Here is a 20,851-nt window from a genome sequence, read left to right as displayed (position 1 = left end):
GTAGTAGTAGCACAACTAAGTTTGAATCCAGATATGTGTAACTTCAAAATCTGGAGTCTTAATCATAATTATGTTCTATACCTGTTCTGAACTTACATTTTAACATCTGTAAAAATAAACACAGAATTATTTACTTATAGAGATTTTGTGAAGGCCAACTGGGATAACAGTGAAGGTAAAGTCCCTGACACAGAATCAACTCAATAAATTATAACTTCCTCTTTTATCTTCTTTTAAAGAGAAGATCAGGTTTGATGCCAAAAATAATGTGAAAGAGAGAAAAGAACAAGATGTAACAAGTTGGCATTGGAGAATCATTTTTGACAAAACAACTTGATTATTTTCCTGTTATGTAAGCTCCACTTTTTTTTGCATTTGGTAAAACTCTGATTAAGATGATTATCATTTTTTAAAGTTCTACATAAAGAGGTAATTTTTCATATTATATTAACTAATATACTCTGTTCTCATACATATAACAAATACTATAAACATCTTTTGTATAAACACATATCCCCTATCTTGGATTTTAAAGGGGGAAAGAAGGTTTAACATTGTACACCTGACACTTAATAATTCATTGGAAGAATGGGAAGAGGGAAGGAGAAGGGAACTGAATGATCAATATACAAAGGTCTGCTCCTCCATCTTCTATGGATTAACAATCTACAAATTGTCCTCACTAAAATTCATCACAAAAATTCCTGAGTACCAATACAAAATTAATACAAAACTCTTACACAAAACTCTAAAAAAAAATTACCTAAGAGCTTTGGAAAAGAAAGCTGGAAATATTTGGAATGAACTCAGGAAAGTTATTTCTATCTAAACAGTAATTAAAATAAAATTCTACTCTTAGAAATAGAACCACTGGAATGGTTAAATGAACTGATGCATGTGTACCATGGAATGCTTCTCAGCAATAAAAATGAATGAACTATTGGTAATAAGCAACAACTTGGATGAATCTGTAGGGAATTATGCTGAGTAAAAAAGCCAGTCTCGGGCTTCCCTGGTGGTGCAGTGGTTGAGAGTCCGCCTGCTGATGCAGGGGACACGGGTTCGTGCCCCGGTCTGGGAAGATCCCACATGCCGCGGAGCGGCTGGGCCCATGAGCCATGGCCACTGGGCCTGCACGTCCGGAGCCTGTGCTCCGCAACGGGAGAGGCCACAACAGTGAGAGGCCCGCATACCGAAAAAAAAAAAAAAAAAAAAAGCCAGTCTCAAAAATTTCCATACTATATATTCCACTTACATAAATTCTTAAAATGACATTTTAGAAATGGAGAACTGATTAATTAATTGCCAGGGGTTAGGGGTGAAGTGGGAGCAGAAAAGAAGGGGTATGATCATAAAAGGGTAACATAAAGGATACTTGTGGTGATAGAACTGTTCTGTATCTTGACTACGGTGATAGATACACAAACAGACCCATGTTATAAAATTGTGTAGAACTAAGTAGACACATGAGAGTACAAATAAAACTAGGGAAATCTGAATAAGATTAGTGGATTATATCAATGTCAATATTCTGGCTGTGATAGTTTGCAGGACGCTGCCCCTGGGGGAAACTGCATAAAGTATATACCAGACCTCTCTGCATTATTTTTTTAATAACTTTAATATTTATAAAGATTCAAAAATATTAACCTAAAATTATCTAATAAGAATTTCAGTTAAAAAAGTAAGCCACCTGAATTTCCAAAGAACTGTGATGTAAATGCATTTGAACCAATTTTCTATTCAGATAACATATTCAACCTAATTGTGATGTCCACCATTTCTTGGCTAATTATTAGATTGAAAAATTCTTAAAGCATTATGATTGCTGTAGATCGAATTGTGTTGGGTCCTCTCCAAAAACACATTGAAGTTTTAACCCCTGGTGTCGGTGAATGTGACCTTATTTGGAAATAGTTTTTTTTACATATGTAATCAAGTTAAAATGAGGTCATCCTAGATTAGTGTGGGCCCTAATCTAGTGATTGGTGTCTTTATAAGAGGGAACTTTGTACTTTGACACAGATACACACAGAAATAATGTTATGTAACCATGGAGGAAGAGGTAGGGTAATGTGTCTAAAATTCAAGAAACTCCAAGAAGTTAGGAAGAGACAAGGAACAACTCTTCTCTAGAGCTTTCACAGAGATCATGACCCTGCCAATAATTTAATTTTGTACTTCTAACTCCAGAACTATAAAAAAAAAAATTTTTGTTCTTTTAAGCCACTAAGTTAATAGTACTTTGTTATGGCAGCCTTAGGAAACTAATACAATAGTATTCTTTTGAATGCAACATGCTTCAAAGCTGTTATGCCAATGTAAGTAAGCAAATTAAAACCACAATGAGTAATTAAGTTTTGAATTTCTCAGTTATTTTCTATTTATGACATGAAAGCCTTGTTATTTCTCAAGTATAAGAAGTATAAGCCAGGAAACTGTTCTTAGTAATGCAAAACACTATTTCATGGACAAGGTGAACACTTTTTCTTTTCTTTTAATCAGTGTGTTTATTTTTATTTTCTGTTATTCTTATATGTACATATCATTAGGCCCTATATGTATAAAAGAGTAATTTGTACCAGCTATTACTTGCAGATCATGTTTTCATCCAGATTTACAGACATAGATATAAATATATGGATATTTGTTTAAAGTTTAAAAATGTTTTATTAACATTTTCTCTGAAACCAGTGCAAGGAAGCTTCATAGTACCCAAGTCAGTGTCCAGCTTTTTCATTCCTTTTGGTCTAGTAAAAAGCACCAATCCTTAGAAGTCAACTTACTTAACATTAACTTCTCAATGTGTAATAAAATCTATCCATACTCAGAGATTTTATCAAGCTTCATGTTTCAACACTTTCTCACATGAATAATCCACCTAGGAGCCCAACTTCACAAATAAAACTAGAGAGTTGGGCACAAGTCTGTATCATGAAAGAAACTCTCATTCATTCCCATAATGGAACTAGAAAGAGTTTGAATTCTCTTACTAAGCCACAACTGGGATGCAGTATGCTCCTCTATTATAATCTTTACCTAACAATGCACTAGAGACCTTAACATGTCTATCAAGTTTTCCAATGTCTTTGGTCAAGAAGTTTCAGTCAAGAAGACTTAGGTTATAAAGTCATCACAAAAACAATTTAAAAAATTCACCACCACTCTCCCCTGGTTCTCTAGGCTGCCATTCCACCTGACTTTTCTGTGATGATTTGGGATTTATCGCAGATTTCTAAATTTCACTCAACTTCTACATTCAATTTGGCCACCTAATCCTATTAATTCTATTCCTTTACTATCTCCTAATTCTATTTGTCTCATTTTAGCCCCATCTCCATAGCAACATTTTAGGCTTTTATTTTTCTCTTCTTTTTGCAGTGTTTTTTTTTTTTACTGTTTTCTCTAGCTTCAGTGTTATCAATTCTAATTTCTGTTCTCCCAGTTATATTCTAAATACTCATTTCAGGGATATTTCTAAAATGTAGATATGATCATATCAGATGCATGTTAAAAATCCCTTAACAACTTCTTATAGCCTCACAGTCTATGGATAATGTATGAAAACATTAGCAATGATATTCAAGACCTTTTATTGAACTAACTTCTCTAGGCTCTTCTCCCACAATTCTTGTTCTAATCATTCTATAGTTCAACCATCCTGACTTATGTAGTTTGCCAATAATGGTAATTGTACTCTTAATTTTATGATTTTTTTTTTCCAAAATATATTCTGGACAATAAAATATCCTAATACAATATTAGCTGTTTCTTAAATAAAGGTTTTCAATGTCAAGCAATGTGGAATACAATAATTAAATAAAGTTAACTGTATTACATTACTGAAAAAGTTCTCAGGACCTAAAATGTACTACATATTGCTATTCCCTAAGAGAAATGAAATAACTTTTAATACAGAGACTTTTTGATCATAGAACCCATGTGTTAAGAGTATGTACTGACCTTATCCTACTTCATCCATTTCACCTATCTTTTCTTATTTCAAATCCTCAATAACCCCTTTTCTATTTTCTCAAAATACTATGATCAAATGTTTCTATCTCCATTACTCTTGTCACATACTCCTGCCTTGGCTATCTGTATACAGAAAAACTTATCTGTAAGAGTATAGCAAAATTGTGTTAGGTTAAGTTCAAGACAGTCTTTCTGAGTCCCCAGGGTTTATTTATACTGCCACTTTTCACAGTGCATCATTACTGTAACTTCACTAGAATCAAAGTTGTTCAATATTCTGATTTCAATCTTTCTCATACAATGGTTTCCTGGGCATTAAATTTATCTAGGAAGAGAAAGTAATCAAATATAATTTGAGATAAAATGTTCACCTAAGGTCACGAAAATTAGAATTTATTCCTTTTTTTCTTTTCTGAAGAAATTCAGGTTACAAAGAGAAATATCTACTTATGAGGAACTGGGATTATTTGGTGTCACTCTGAATTATGTCGAAGAAGAAGGGGGATAATTAGCTAAACAGAAAAATTTGAGAATGTTTCCATTCTTTGTGTCATTCATTGTGCTAACTTTGAGTAAGTATGGACTCAGTTTAGAAATATTGAATGGTCATGGGAAAATTCCTAGCAATCTTTGCTAAATATCAAATACAAATAGTTCACTTTGAGAGGCCAGGTGGGTCATCAGAATACAATTATTTTCTCCTTGCCCATGTGGCTTATTATCTTAGTTTTCGACCATCCATATTTTTACATGCCTTGGGCAAAGCTTTATTGAATTGACTAGAATAATTTAAGGACTTTTCATTTGGTTTGCTCACTGTTAATATTAGCTTGTCAATGATTTGAGATTACTTTTTTTTTCCTCTTTAAAAATGTTTAGCAAGGAAAATAAAATGAACGGTTGTTTTATTTAGGAATATCTTATGTTTTTTTGGCGGTTTTATTCTTCAAGATACATATTATGTTGCCAAACTATAGCGCTAGACAAATGAGAAAATGATTTTCCTGACTTATTTTCGTTTAAATACTCAGTTATGACATTGCGTTAATGTTAGTTTCAAATAGTTTCATTGCTTTTCACATGAAAAATGAGGGAAAGGGAATAATGTGATTGTTCAAACCTTTGAATCAATGCATATTCATTACAATGGATGATATGGCACTCAAATGCACTGGCTGCATTCATTTAAATATCCTTATATGATTTCCATGAGTAATCATTAACATAAATGCAGAAATGTACTGTTATGTCAAGACTTTTTCCATCTCATATTCTTATGTTACCTGTAACCTATGGCAATTGTTAAGTTAGAATCTAAGTCAAAGTCTTGAAAAATTCAAGACATTGTGACATGGAAATTTTAAAAAATCTATGATCTTGAGTTGCTTTATATAATATGAACAACACATTCTGAGAAAGTAATTCATGGATGCATAACTACTTTCAGAATAGTTCATCATATACTAATATTGACACAGAAAACAATGATTATAAATTGCAGAGATAGCAAAAGGATAGAACTTTAAGTTAAGAAAGGGAAATCTTAATTCTATTGTGTAACAACGATACTAATTCACAATTAAGGGTAAGAAGTTCTCTCGCATTTGTTCTGGAATATTTTTATTTGGACAGTTTAAAATCTGCCAAATTGCACAGAAGCCTACTCAAGAAGAGTTGGTCCCCTAACAAGCAGATGCCACATGGAAGATAAAATCCAAATCGCCAAAAGTAAACAGACTTGGTACCATAAAATATTTTTGGTTAATTATCTCAGTAGTATTTTATATGTATTGTCCATCTTGAAGCTACAATAATGTATCAGAAGTGGAAGAAAATTGGTTATATTTAAGCAGCTTTTCTGTGATTAGAAAGCTTCATTGACACATCTATAACCAATGCTTACTTTTTGAAAAAGAGAGCAGGAGATTATTTATTATTATAATACTCTAATTTAGAACATTTTTGTTCCAGACACAATAAACATGTCATCTATTCAGAAATCTGTAAGTGTGAACATTTGCACATTAAGTCATCATATTTATGAATCAAGTCCTTCTGTCTCATAGATTTATCCTGGATTAAACTGAAATAACAAATATTAGAAGACTCAAAGACTTATTCAGAGATAAATTGAAAATATCAAGGATGCAGTGAAAACAGTGAGAGTTTGTTTGTTTGGTTTGGTTTGTTGTAAATAAAACTCTGAGTGTAGAATTTCAGAGAAAGTTAATCAAATTTTAGTTTGTGTTGTGACTTTTGGAAGTACATCAGGATATTTTATACTTGCTAGTCATTTGAGAAGGTTTATCAGGAATCATTTAGACTTGCTAGTGTAGCCAACTAATCTTATTTCTTATCTGATTTCATGGTAAATATACCAATACTACCATATTTATTTAGGATTTTAAAAAAATAAATCCTGTATGAAAATCAGTATTGGTGACTATCTTATCATAACAAATAAATGAAAATACAAAATGAGTGTTAAAAGAGCATTCAATAAAAATAATATCAACTATATAGACATTACAAAAATACAAATACAAAATTATTCTTTGCTTTTATATTTCATTTGAATTCAATAAAATGTGATCTTTTCAAAATTTCAGTGAGAAAAAATAACGATAACAAATATTTTAACATACTAAATAATAATAATTACATATTAAATTCTGGATTTAATTAATGAAAACTGAATTCTTTAAAAAAATTTAGTAAAAGAGTTACTTTTAAAGGTTTACTTTCATTATGCTATACTCCGTGAAATGAATTACTTAAGATAGAAGCCAGTATTAAAAATAATCTTTAAAGATCCTTCCTGAGAATGGCATCAAATGCAATAACTAGAACAGAAGTAGACTATTAGAAACTTGTGGTAATGCCTAGAATTTAAGTTAGAACCAAACCAGAGTTAAATGATATGTAATAACAAATATGTGTGTTTATATATACAGTACTGTTTATTATTTTATGTTTGCATATAGTGGTCATTTATATATACATATTATAAATACAAATAAATAACAATACATAAAAATAAGTATACTGGATATTAGAGTAAAAGGGCATATTACAGGTGTCTGTTAAGATAAAAACAAGTGAAGCCGAAGATGTTAATTTCTAATAAAAGAAATATATACTGATACACTTTAGTTACTTTTTTCTTCTAAATGTTTTTCATTGATTTACTTTCAATTTAATAACACAGAATTTTTATTTCTTCTAAAATGAAACATTTAAACTCTAGTGGGGTTTGGATAGTCTATAGGATAAAAAACATAGCCCTCAGCAAGTGGTCCCACACTGACCTTTTAAACTATATTTTATCAACTCTACTGTCTATTTGAAGGTAACATGGTCTGGGCTGAAGCTGGCAATCAGAAAGAAATCTGCTTTTTGTTAAAGTTTCTTTTCGTCTGTTCAGAACTTAGTTCTGAATAGCATGAATACCAAAAAATAAAAAATAAATAAATAAAAAATACTGTTTGTTTTTGAAATTCCTTTTTCCACTGAAGCCCAGCACAGTCTGTGCCATGTCAGAGTCAGTTACAGTAATGGAGCAGCTCTGGTTTAATAGGCTGTTAGGCAGTTGTCTGTAGTGAATTTTTTCGGTCCATTTTATAAATGCTGATAGAAACTGTTAAGAAGAGGTCGACAATAGTACATTACAGTTGCAATTATAATGTCATGTACCTGTTTTACTTACACATCTAAAATACATTTTTTGAAATATTTTACATTGAACCACTCTTCAACTTTTCTGCAGGATCATTTCATCCTTAAAGATTATTCATAATATTATATATAAAGGGTTAATTGATTCTAAAAGTATCTAGGTCTTTTACTTAGTGGAAGTTATGAAATAGTATATAAGGAAGGGCTTCATTCATATTATGTTTAAGAAGATCAGACATAAAAAAGAAGTTTAAAGAGAAGCATCATTATTTCCATTATTTGATTTTGAATTTTTTCAGTTGTTTTCTGATTAAAACTTCACAACTAACAAAATTGCTGTCAGCAGCTGAATAATTTCAAGTTTTACAATATCACTGAATTGTGAGATTAATTCTCAAATTATTAGGATGTTACACTTTTTCCCGGACTTAAAAAAAATGTATTTTTCACAATAATTTAAATAGGCAATAAAAATAATTTTTTAAAATGTTTCTCTGAAAAGTCAATAATAAATCAACAATAGAATACCTGACTTTGTAGTTAGAAAAGAAAAAAAAACCCAACAAATTTATTCATTTAGATTAAAACACAAGTAAGTGTGTGGTGACCTAGAAAATAGTTAGGTAAATACATATTTTCTATGGATTTTAAAAAAGGGTTTCTAGTGCAATAAATCAACTTATTCCAGAGTATAAGTAACAACTGTAAGAATTTGTTCTATGTGTCATATTTAATTGAAAAAAAAAAGTAAAAAGTCAGAAGATATCTTCATATTAAAAGCTATTAGAAATAAAAGCAAGTTTATTTGTTGTTTAGGAGTAAAACACTTTCAATTACTTCTCGGATTTAATCTACACATTAAACATAATAAGTTTTGATGCTATATTGCCACCTATGAACATACAATAATCATTTCTGCTAATTAAATAAATACACTAAATTAAAACTAAATAGGTCTTAACCTAAGAATCACTATCACAAAAGACTTGATACAAAATACATGTAAATGATTTTTAAGACATGATCTTTTGTTGCAAAATATTTATTTGGAATTGTTTTAAAATAAATTATGACTTGCATACAGAGAAACAATGTTGAAAAATGGCAGTTTCTTGTAAAATAATTTTCACTGAAAGAAAGGTAAAGGATGCCATTGTGCTGAAAATAAAGATAATAAATTTAGTCTCAGAAGTCACAGGATGATTCGTACAGATTTTAATCTCTTGACTCCATTAATAGAAAAGTAAAACCAGTATGTATGGTGTGAGAAAAAGGAAGATGGGAGGGACCCACAGTTTGCAGTCACTACTATCACTTAGGAAACCAGCATTACACCTCTATATTCTATATTCACCACTTTATATATAAGTATTATTTTTTTCTACTTTACTGTGACAGAACTGTGATGTACACATGTAATCTGTGCAGAAGGGTACCTTTCTTTCTTTCTTTTTTTTTTCTATCCTGTTTATGGAAAGCAGCCGTTGTATGTTAAACCCAAGAGTGACAGCAGTGTATCTCTGGAGCACTTCTCTATTAAAGCTTTTCATATGCACCGAATGCTGTACACGTTGAAATATCTGTTGCCTGCTTTCACAGCCAAAATGCCTATATTTGTGATTTGAATGCAGAAATACCCATAGTCCCTCTCAAAAGGATTTATTTAATCCATGTCCTGATATCATTAGCACTGACAGGGTTTAGGGTAACACTCAGGGAGATAAACAGTTGTGATATATTTCTTCAAAGAATGTGTTCTGTCAGTGAACTTGTCCAAAAGCATCAGGGCATATAAACATTCCTCAAGTGGGTTTACTTATCAAGTATAAAATGACTGGGCTAGGAGAATACCAGGCTTTTGACAGCTTGTGGTTTGAAATTAAGCATGACCCTTTGTACTCTTAAACAAAATGTGTCTATTTTTAATCTGTCTTGATTCAAAGGGAAGCAGTCAGCACTAAGTATGGCAAAGTGAGGTCACTTATGAATATAATTATAAAATTCAATTTAGAATAAAGATTCCAGCACTGCAAAAACACCTTGAAATAGGGCATGAATACATAGGCTTTTCTATCATGATTTTTAAAGCACCGCTATAGGGAAAGTCTGAAGATGAATCAAGTGACAAGAAGTTTGAAACAGCTTGCTATTTTCTGAGCCATACTCCTAGGCTTAGTGAATATGCATTTAATTATTTCCAAGAACATGTTAATCATAAAACTACCTATTTTCCTTTCACTGAAGGGTCAATGATTTCAAGTTTTGGAAATAAATTGTTATACTATTTTAAAACACTATTCTATGAGGAAGAATCATCTTTTATTAAATCACGACTAAATCCATTCTTTTTTTTTTTTTTTTTTTTTTTTTTTTTTTTTTGCGGTACTCGGGCCTCTCACTGCTGTGGCCTCTCCCGTTGCGGAGCACAGGCTCCGGAAGCGCAGGCTTAGCGGCCATGGCTCATGGGCCCAGCCGCTCCGCGGCATGTGGGATCTTCCCGGACCAGGGCACGAACCCATGTCCCCTGCCTCAGCAGGCGGACTCTCAACCACTGCGCCACCAGGGAAGCCCCTAAATCCATTCTTGAGGAATTGTTACACAGGATCAAATGTAAACATTTTGTGGTAAACCCCCTAAAATATGATATGAGAAAAGGAATCTTTAAGAAAACCAAAGCTTTTTCCAACTCAAATCTTTCTCTCTTTCTGAATCAATGTGGTACATTGTATTAGGTGCCAAGCTAAGATAATTAATACAAATAAGTAACCTGTATAGTAATAAATGTCCTCTGCAGAGTATGAGGCACTACAATGGAAGCAGAATAACTTACTGAAGTATAAGCCTCATAAAATTAAGCAAATATCCAAGTAATGACTGAAGTTCCCAAAAAGTCTCTCCATGTGTGTGAAAACAATAACTTATCCAATCATTGTTTTATTCTTGTGTAATTTTATTCAAATTCTATAGATTTAATTTTTATGTAACTAGGGAGCCTAAAGGTAGCTCTTCAATTAAGACTGAATGAATAAATGTAGGTTATAAGGAGGACAAAATACTAATTCATATCCTAATGCTTATAAGCTTTTATAATTATGGAACCATGGGCAGGGATTTTAAGCTTTCTTAATTTTTCATTCATTAAATTTGCTAAGACAAATTTCACTTGCAAGTCCATAGGTCAGAGTCCTAGCTTATAATTGGTTTCACACATATTCAGTATTATACACATGCATATCTATTTCACAGGTGAAAAACTCAAACCTGCATTTTTAAACTGTTTTAATATTTAATTTATTAATGACTACTACATCTTTATCTCACTCAATATGTCCTAATTGTCCTTGAAAGGAATATCTTCTTGAACATTCTATTTCCCTTTGCCTCTCCAGTTCGATAGCAACCTTTACCTTCCACCTAACTGGGGTCAATTTTTCCAGTCATAATCTCAAGTCATGCATATGGTCACTTATGGAAGAAAGTGACCATGTAAATACTGGTAATGCATAATTACATTAGAAAAGGTACCTAAAATTTCCCAAAGTAAATTTAATTTACAAACCGCATCTTTATGACCTTCAAGAAACATGTATGAACTCACAGACATATGACAAATATGTTAAACTAAAGTACAGTGTAGATCATTTCCCTTGTTCCTTTTAAAGGACAGTTTTAAAGAAAACCTACTAATCTTTTCTTACTTTACTGTATATCATCAAGGAAGAGAGTCAAGGCTTTAACTTTATTTTGAAAGAGAGAGGAATATCTTTTGATGAGAAATAGAAGAGAAAAGGCCATTTTTCCTAAAGTAAGGTAACAAAAGTTTAAGGGCCATCAAATTATTTGGTGGGAGTGGGGGGTTGCTTTAAGACTTTGGCAGCCAGGCCCCTTGACATTTCTATCTTTCCCTTTCAGCTGGCCTTGCCCACACAGGAGGAAAGGAAGATGAAAAGGCTCATAAGAAATGTAAGTGATCTTTATTGACCTGGGACTTTATGCATAACCATGGCCTCTGGCGTGTGACTGCAGTATGCATTTCTTGTCAAAACAGGTAAGGGAATTGAGCACTGGCCTGAAGGAACGTGTGTGTTCAGAACTGAAAGGTAAGGGATTTGAAGGAAAAGTGGAGGAGAACTGGCAAAGTTAGGGAAGGAAAAGGTAACTATTGTGAGTTTTCTTCTTTTGAGAAAAACCAAAATCCTGTTATTCTATAGTTTACTCATCTCCTTCTCAATCGTGGCCTACTCTTCCTTAATTTTTCTTCAGATATTCCATGAATTCTCCCTCAAAATAATTTTCCTTCAAAGAAATATGGTCATCAAATCGGGAGTAGATTGAAAAATAGCTTGTAGTCTCTAGCAGACTTTCTCCGATATGGTAACAGGACGCATTGGCTGGCAAGAGACAGTTTTTCAATCTGTTTTGAAAATGAATGAAATTGTATCTCAGATCTTATAAGAACACCCCAGGAGAGCACAGGATACATTAGAAAAAGATTAAGTAGGATCTTTCCCTTTTACCTAAACCATAATCCTTCTGAAAAGTAGATCACTGAAAATAGTCATTAAAACTTGCTATAAATTACACATTTTCTTCAGAAAACGCAACAGCACAGAGAAAGATGTATCTCAATGATAGATTCATTTCCCTGTTGAAAACTACTTAAACATCCTAGTAAAAGCTGGGACATTATTTCACCCATATTTCCTTTAACTGTTCAGCGCATCTACTCAGGTTTGTTCAGAGAGAGTCATTTTACAAATTCCTAAGCAGACAGTGTCAAATTTAAAATAAAAAATGAAAGGAAAAACAACTCTAACATCATCAATACTCCTTGCTGTAATATCCTACCCAATCTATGCTTTTTGGTTTTTTTTCCTTAGTTCACAGAAATGCTTCATAGAAAAATATGAAAAGGACAACCTCACCCTGTGCTTCCACCCAACGGTTGCTCTTTCACATCGATCTCACCTGCTTGTTTCATCCCAGGAGCCGCGGGACCAGACCCCAGCACACAGTGTCAGCAGCAGCTGACTCTCAGCCAGATATGCCTCAGGGGAAATGGTGGGGTGTTTGTGAGCCTAGTGGGGGCTACTTTGCTCTGGTTCGAAAATCAAGCTCTGTAGAGAATCTGACACCAGCTCTCTATAAAATGTCCTACCGGGCCTCCGTCTTGAAGAAAATGTTTTCCTATGGAACATGCTTTCTGAGAAAATTAGACCTAAATTGAATCCGTGAAAAAGATGATTCACATTTGGTATTGGATTTTAGGCTATGCTTTTTAAAAATTATTGCATGGCCTTTGGAATTCAGCTTAGGCGTACTATCAAGTGACACAAGAGAATCAATAAAGGTCATTCGATTCTAAAGGACATTACTTGGAAGGATGCGTATAACTTATATACAACAATAAACACTACACATTTTTGCCAAAAACAGCTCTACACTTCAGCCTGAGACCAGCAATTTTGTGCCAGGTGAGAAGTTCTGAATGCTGATTTTAATATTTGTCATCCTCCTTAGACAAGGTTAATATAGGTAAAAATGAAGGGAGAAAGCATTCTGGTAAATGCCACACTTATTAGCAAGGTTAACATGATTTTCATGTCTTTTTAGTTGATAGGAAGAACAGGGGGAGAGGGGATGAGGAGTTGAAGATTTAAATCTAAATGTATTTTTTTCATAAAGTCCCAAAGCCACTTTCCTCAGGCTGCTGTCTTGGCGTGAAGAATACAGATGACTGCCTATCGAATCACTTTTATTTTCATAAAGATCAATTTGCTATCTTATGTACCAAATTGTTTACATATGGTAAGTTCTATAATTTCTTGATATATTTTAAATGGCATTTGGCCTAGAATGGGAACCCCAAGCTAAAGGCTAAATATAGTCGTGAATCCAAGTACTGATAGAAAAATCTGATGGTGGTGCTGCTTATTGATTAGAATTATGTTCAGTTGGAGAAAGAAATGCCTGTCCTCCTCCCGCCACTCCAACCTCCTGACTCCTCTGCAAAAAAGGCATTGGCTTAAGTGAGATAGAAATGTATTTCTCTCAGGCTATGGGCTTGATAGTCTGAAACTAGTATGGTAGCTCTATTCAAAAAAGTCTTCAGGAACTTAGGGTTCCTTCCCACTTGTACCTTTATCATCTCCAGGGTGTGTACTTCCTCCCCATGGTCCAAGCTGGTAGTTATGCAGGCATCACATGGAAAGAGAGAGACAAAGGAAAAAGGGCAAAGTGCATAGGCCAGCTGACTCTTAAGGAAGCTTTCTGGAAGCTGCCCCAGAACATCCTCACTTAAAACACTCCCAGTTAAGAACTTAGGTACTTGCACATATCTCACTGCAAACTGCCAAATATTTTTAAAAAGGAAAAAAAGAAAATTATTATGATGGAAGAAGGAGGGAACAGGTATTAGAAGATAAGATGTATTGGGGGATCACTAAAGTGATTCCATCAAACTGATGAAGCCAAATGCATTCTTTCTCTTGAAATGATTCCTTCCACTACAAAGTACTCTTTATTTATTTTTTCAACTCTGAGAATACATTGTAAGAAAGCAATACAGTGAGCATGCTAGCAGAGCTCTAAGTAGGAATTTTAAATGGGAGAAGCTACTCCTAATACCTGAAATCCTCTGAAAACAAGGTATAACCTGAGTTAGGGAAGTACAGAAAAAATGATGAGAGGTCAGTAAATGGGCATTCCAGCCAATCACATATCTTCATGTTCACTGTGTTCACTATGTGTCCTTATGTCCACTCTGTTCATTGTGGTGCATGTGAAAAGTCCCTGTTTATTAAAGTCTTTAATTTTTTAAAAGTGACATCCTGACTTTGGGAGTGTTTGGGTTTCTTTTAGAAATATTTCTAATTCTCACAGGAAATGTATAACCTTTCAAATATCCTGTCCACTAACAATTCCATAGTTAATATTGATTTAACAACTACAATCTATCACTTTTGTGGAAAAAATGTATCTGTGCCCAATTGTGAAATAGAAGTCAAAAGAATCTACTCTGTTATTTCTCAACACCACTCCCCCCAAAGACTTTTGAACTCTATTTGAAGTTTACAGTTTATCCAATATTCCTAATTTGTTCCAGTTTTAAGTCTTTTTTAATTTTAGTTTAGGAAAAATGGAGTAGACCTGTACTTCAATAAGTTAAAAGCATTTTCAAAAATATACCACCACTCATGCATTGGTCTACAAAGTATATGGTTAGTATCATCAGGGTACGAATTCAAAATCTGGCCTCACATTCCATGAAAGCTGTAAACGAGATCACTTTGATCTTCTTCAATTTCTTCACTTTGATTCTCACAGAGTATTTACATCCTCTTATGTTTATGTGACCTCATGAACTCATGAGAGTTTCAATAGACAGCCAGTTAAAACACACAGTATGCTTTTAAAACCCAAACATACTTTAATAAGTCTGTTAAAAGCTGATAGCATTTCCTAGACTATACCAAGCATTAATTATCCTTCCTCTTTCTTGAGTCAAAGATTATATGGAAGGGAAAGGGCATAACCTCAGTTCATCACTACAACAAAGATTGTAACAACAATAAAAAATATCAAATTGTGTTTTGTTAAAATGTTGAGGTTAACATTTGAAGACTTCCCCAGATGCCTCACTTGGCTACACATTTGTTTATAGTGATCATAAACAAATCCAAATGGTATTTGTCTGGCTTGGTATATATTTAAAAGAATAAAGTTTGACATAGAAGTGACACAAAGTAAACACACAAAAAAGTTCTTTTATGTGAACTCGTAGTTGCAAATTCATTAGTTCTCTAAATTTTATGGTGTTTGAAAGTGTTTCAGTTCATTGACCTGCTATTATCTTGGCAACTGCTGATCAAAACAAAACAGTCTCATATTGTCTTGCTCTCTCTCTCACTAGCTGTGACAGAAGCCAAGATGCCACGTTGTCAGCTGCCCTATGGAGAGACATTGTGGCAAAGACCTCAGGTCTTCAGCCAATAGCCGGTAGGGACCCAAGGTCTATCAACAGCCACATGAGTGAACTTGAGATCACATCCAGTCCCAATAAAGCCCTGAAACTGTGAGATAAAAAATATTGCTGGTTTAAGTTGTTAAATTTTGGGGTAATTTGTAAGAGTATTAATAAAAAAATTATATAATAACCAAATCTGAACTCATGGATTTAAACTGGTTAACAGTGTCTATCTATTAAAGTACTTTACTTTCTTGAAACTCAGACTGCCTCATTTGGGAAAAATAGAAACCTTTGTACATGAATCTGTTAGTCTTTGATATTCTTGCTTATCATGATAACAAGATTGGTTCCAGGCTTATCTTGCATTTTCTTGTCCTAGACCTGGACTGAACTATTCTCTAAGACTTCCTGACTTCATTCTTTTAACAGAAAAATGACATTTCAACATCACAATCAGGGTATGAAGTATAGTCATTGTTACTGGTTGGCCATTTTTTCTAGGAGTTTTCAGCAGATAGATTACAGACAGGAAGGGAAAATACCCCATTTATATTGATCCTAATTATAATTCTTGGCTATGTAATTTTACTTAACCTGTTTTATATTATGTGTGTTTTCTTCCTTCTATATTGAGGATCTGGTTCTCAGGTACATGGGGAATGATATAATTTGACTATCCCATAATTACTCAGTTGCTTCATCTTTCATATAATGTCTATATATGACAAATGCACAATACTTAAATACAAATTTCAGTGTTTCTAAAGTCAAATGTTTGAGTAGGAACCTCTGGGAACTATTTCATTGTCCTGTCCTAAAGTGTTATACTTAGTCAAAACCTTCTCAGCCAAGAGTAACCAATTATTTTTAAAAGACATCCTAAGGTGAATACTGAAGCCTAAGTTTTAATTTGTTAAAGGTTTAATATTTTTGTCTTTTCTCTAGAGTAAACGACACATGTTCTTGTTTTAATCTATTTGCTTGTATTATTTATAAGCTTAGTGAAAATAGAAACTACTAGCCTCTAAATAATCACTAGCCCCTATAGAGTAATTAGAAAATATTTTTTAAAAATAGCTCCCATCCTTTTCTATTAAGTGATTCTAAATTTCTTTCATTATTATTCTTATAGATATCTTTCCAGTCTGGATCTCAGCTTTGTCTTATGAAGTAAACTATCTTAGTTGCTTCCTGGAGAATCCATCTGGCAATCAATCAAACAATATACCCAGTAAATTTAAGTTATGATAATGATGATGACAACAACAGAATAATAACAACAATAATAAATACTGTTCATAACACCACTTTGCCAAGCATTGTAAATGCGTTACCACACTTAATTCTAACAACACCGGTAAAAGGTTGGTTCTGTAATCCTCATTTAAAGTATGAAGAAACAGAGACACAGGAAATATCCACCTGGGAGCATAGTGAAGTTTGTTTCTCCCCTTGTATTACCCCAAGTATTTTCTACATATTTAGTGAATAAGAGGAAGGAAGAATGAAACTTAGTAAGAAAGGGAGAAATAAATCCATTATACACGGGGTGAACTAGATCAAGTTATAATTTGAATTAACTAGGTCTTGCCCAGGTTCTCCAGAAAACAGAGCCTAAGACAAAGTTTACATACTATGGTTTTACTAGAAAGTGTAATGCTAGCAACATACAAAGAAAATGAGCAGAGAAGGAAAGAAAATCAATACAAATTGGTAATTATTGAGCTGTCTACAACTGCACAAGAAAACATAACTGGTTCTCAATCTTGTGGAGGATCTCCCAGAAAGGACTTGTACAAGTGGTGTGTCTGGGATCATTCCTTTTTTAGAGTCAAAGAGGAAGGAGAGAAGTTTATTCACTCTCCTCTTCCTGACCCTTGGCTCTCATTGGTCAGAGTTCGCTTTGACTAGCTGGTCTTTGCTTGCTCTGCCCTGTAAGTGGCAGCAGCTGGACCTTTTCCCACCCACACATTCCAAGTCTGAAATTGGTGAAGGCTGGGGCAGAGCTCCTGAGGGTCAGGTGGGACTTGCACCATCAATGTAGGGCAGAAGAGGCCAGCCCTCTGCCTGGGGAAGGCTGTGGTGTTTATGTAAATTGACAGAAGCATGGCCTGGGGCTCTTCCCTAAGCCAGAGGCTGGGTCAGTAAGGCAGACAGATTCTAGAGAGAGGTGTGTAAACTGGGTAGATATGACCCTAAGTAGGCAGAATGTTTGCCTTATCATTGATTTGTTTGTGGCAGTGACTCCTAAGAGATGAATTAATGAATAAACTGAGTGCAGAAACTGATTCTATCTCACCTAGCACTAACTCTTCAGCCAAGTGCACTGCCAGTACATAGTAAATATTCAACAACTATTCATTAAACTAATAAGTAAATAAAATGACAATGATCACTTTTAGGGTTTTTTGAAAAAATTTGTGCCACTTATGACTATATAGACAGTTGGTTCCTGTTATTCTTGGTATTGTTTTACGCTAGGAATACTGAGTTAGCCCTTAGGGGAAAATGCAGGGTTAGCTTCCTGTCAGCCTTTGGTCACAACATTTCTGTCAACCAATCAACATATACCCTTGTTTTATGTGTGTTGCTGTTTAAAAACACCTTATTTAATATATATATTATTGATTCATTAACAATGAACTCAAAGGCAACAGATCTGTAATTCAGGCCTGAACGATACTTAGCTAACACACATATTTTCTCTATAAGGCACGTCAGAGCTTTCTTGTGCTTTGGAAACACTGCACAACCCTTCAGCACTACGCTACGGGGCCATTTTAAACAGAGAAATCACTAAAAGGCCAAAAGGACACTTGTTTACAGTTGAGAGCTGAAACAAGAAGGCAGACTGTCACCCTGTTTGACCTAAGGTGGGACTGGATCTAAGCTGGGGATGTGCATGTCGAACAACTTAAATTTTTGCCCCCATTCTGCATATATCTGTGAATGATTGCAAAAACATAATAGGCATTGATTTTATGATTAAAAATAAATTTTAGCAAGTAGATGAATTTGCAAATACAGAATCCATGAATAATGAGGATCAGCTGTATATATCTGTGTGTCCACATATTTTCCAGTACAAATATTTTCAGTTAGAAATTTGTTTTATTTTTATGAAGAATGTATATTTGAGGGGACTTAAGAAATAATCTTCTAAGTATTTTGTCAGAGTTTTGTCTTTTCTTTTTAATTCTAAGCTCTGTCACTCTTTACTCAGCATTATTGAATAACTCTATTTTTGTTCATGACAACTCCTTTAATTAAGAAAAGTATCAGTATTTTTAAATACTTATTAAGAAGTTCTCTAGATGATTCTAATGAGCAGCCAGGGTTAGGAATTAGGTTTAAATATCAACACAGATACTGTTACAAAGGCAAGTTCCATAACCTCTCTTGGAGTCAGTATTTTCATGTATAAAATGGACATTATATTCCTTGCCTCATAAAATGTGAGGATTAAGTGAGACAACGTATGTTAAATTCTGGGTCCAGAGTAAAGTGTTCAATATTGTAAATGTGCTTTTTTTCTTTCCATACCGAAAGGCTGACATAACTTTTCTTCCTCTGAAGATATATTTGATTTCAGTAACTCTTCTTAATGTGAAGAAATACCAAACTTACTCCCTATCTTTACAAGATAAGATGCACTTTACCTATAGTGATATTCAAGATTCACAGATGATTTTTGCAAGCCTTACCTTCCACTATACTCATCATTACCCTACCCATGACTTATGTTGAACTTACTGAAGTTCTCCAAAGATGTCCCACGTGGTCCCATCTCCAAGTATTTGGTCAAGATATTTCCACTGCCAGGAATGAACACCATTTTATAGCTATCCCTATAAAACCCCACTCATATTTTAAGCACAATTCAAAACCACCTCCTCCCCAAACCTATTTCCTTTATCCATATTCTTACCATTATACAGACCACAAACAGAACTAACTTGGTCAGTTCCATGCTTCAGTGATGTGTATGTATCTCTATTTTGGCACTACCAATTCCTCTCATACACCAACTGCTGGTGTGTGTGATAACTTTAGAACAGGAATATACACTCATTGAGGGCAGGAACTTCTGGAAAAAGATGGATTTTGGTGGGTTTTTTTATTTTCTTTTTGTTGTTGGCTAGATGTTAAGGGAGAACAGTTTGCCCTCTGCTGCAGTGGAAATCAATGTAAGAGAACACCTAATTCTCCACCTAAACTTGGAGGACTCGCTTTTTAATTGAGACTCATTCTCTTACATAAGAATTCAAGAAATATTTGTAAAAGGAATAAATGTATGAGTCATGCCCCTTTAGGTTACCTGTAATATGTTAAGAACTATAATGGACATGAAAAACCACTTAAGGTGATCACTCCTTAATATTAACATTATCAAAACCTGTTATTTCTCTGTTTAGTGTTAAACAAATTAAGTTATGCAAGAGAAAAATGAAAGTCAAAATGGATTGTCTATTATTTCTTTTTAATTTATGCAATTTGATGGGTCTTTTACTCTATAGAAGATTTAGTCAGATTTATCTTCATGAGGTCAATTAAATTTTTTTCTAAGCTTCTTTTCTTTTTCAAGGTTACTATGTATTTTAAATAACTTCATGTCATATTTTCTGAAATATTATGTGTATAAAACATAAACACGAAAGAATGCTCAACATCATTAATCATTAGAGAAATGCAAATCAAAACTACAATGAGATATCATCTCACACCAGTCAGAATGGCCATCATCAAAAAATCTACAAACAGTAAATCCTGGAGAGGGTGTGGAGAAAAGGGAACCCTCTTGCACTGTTGGTGGGAATGTAAATTGATACAGCCACTGTGGAGAACAGTATGGAGGTTCCTTAAAAAACTACAAATAGAACTACCATATGACCCAGCAATCCCACTACTGGGCATATATCCTGAGAAAACCATAATTCAAAAAGAGTCATGTACCACAATGTTCATTGCAGCTCTATTTACAATAGTCCAGAGATGGAAACAACCTAAGTGTCCATCATCAGATGAATGGATAAAGAAGATGTGGCACATATATACAATGGAACATTACTCAGCCATAAAAAGAAATGAAATTGAGCTATTTGTAATGAGGTGGATAGATCTAGAGTCTGTCATACAGAGTGAAGTAAGTCAGAAAGAGAAAGACAAATACCGTATGCTAACACATATATATGGAATTTAAGAAAAAAAAATGTCATGAAGAACCTAGGGGTA

This window comes from Orcinus orca, chromosome 1 (assembly GCF_937001465.1).
Source record: "Orcinus orca chromosome 1, mOrcOrc1.1, whole genome shotgun sequence".
Taxonomy (NCBI): domain Eukaryota; kingdom Metazoa; phylum Chordata; class Mammalia; order Artiodactyla; family Delphinidae; genus Orcinus; species Orcinus orca.
Note: the sequence above shows the minus strand (reverse complement) of the source record.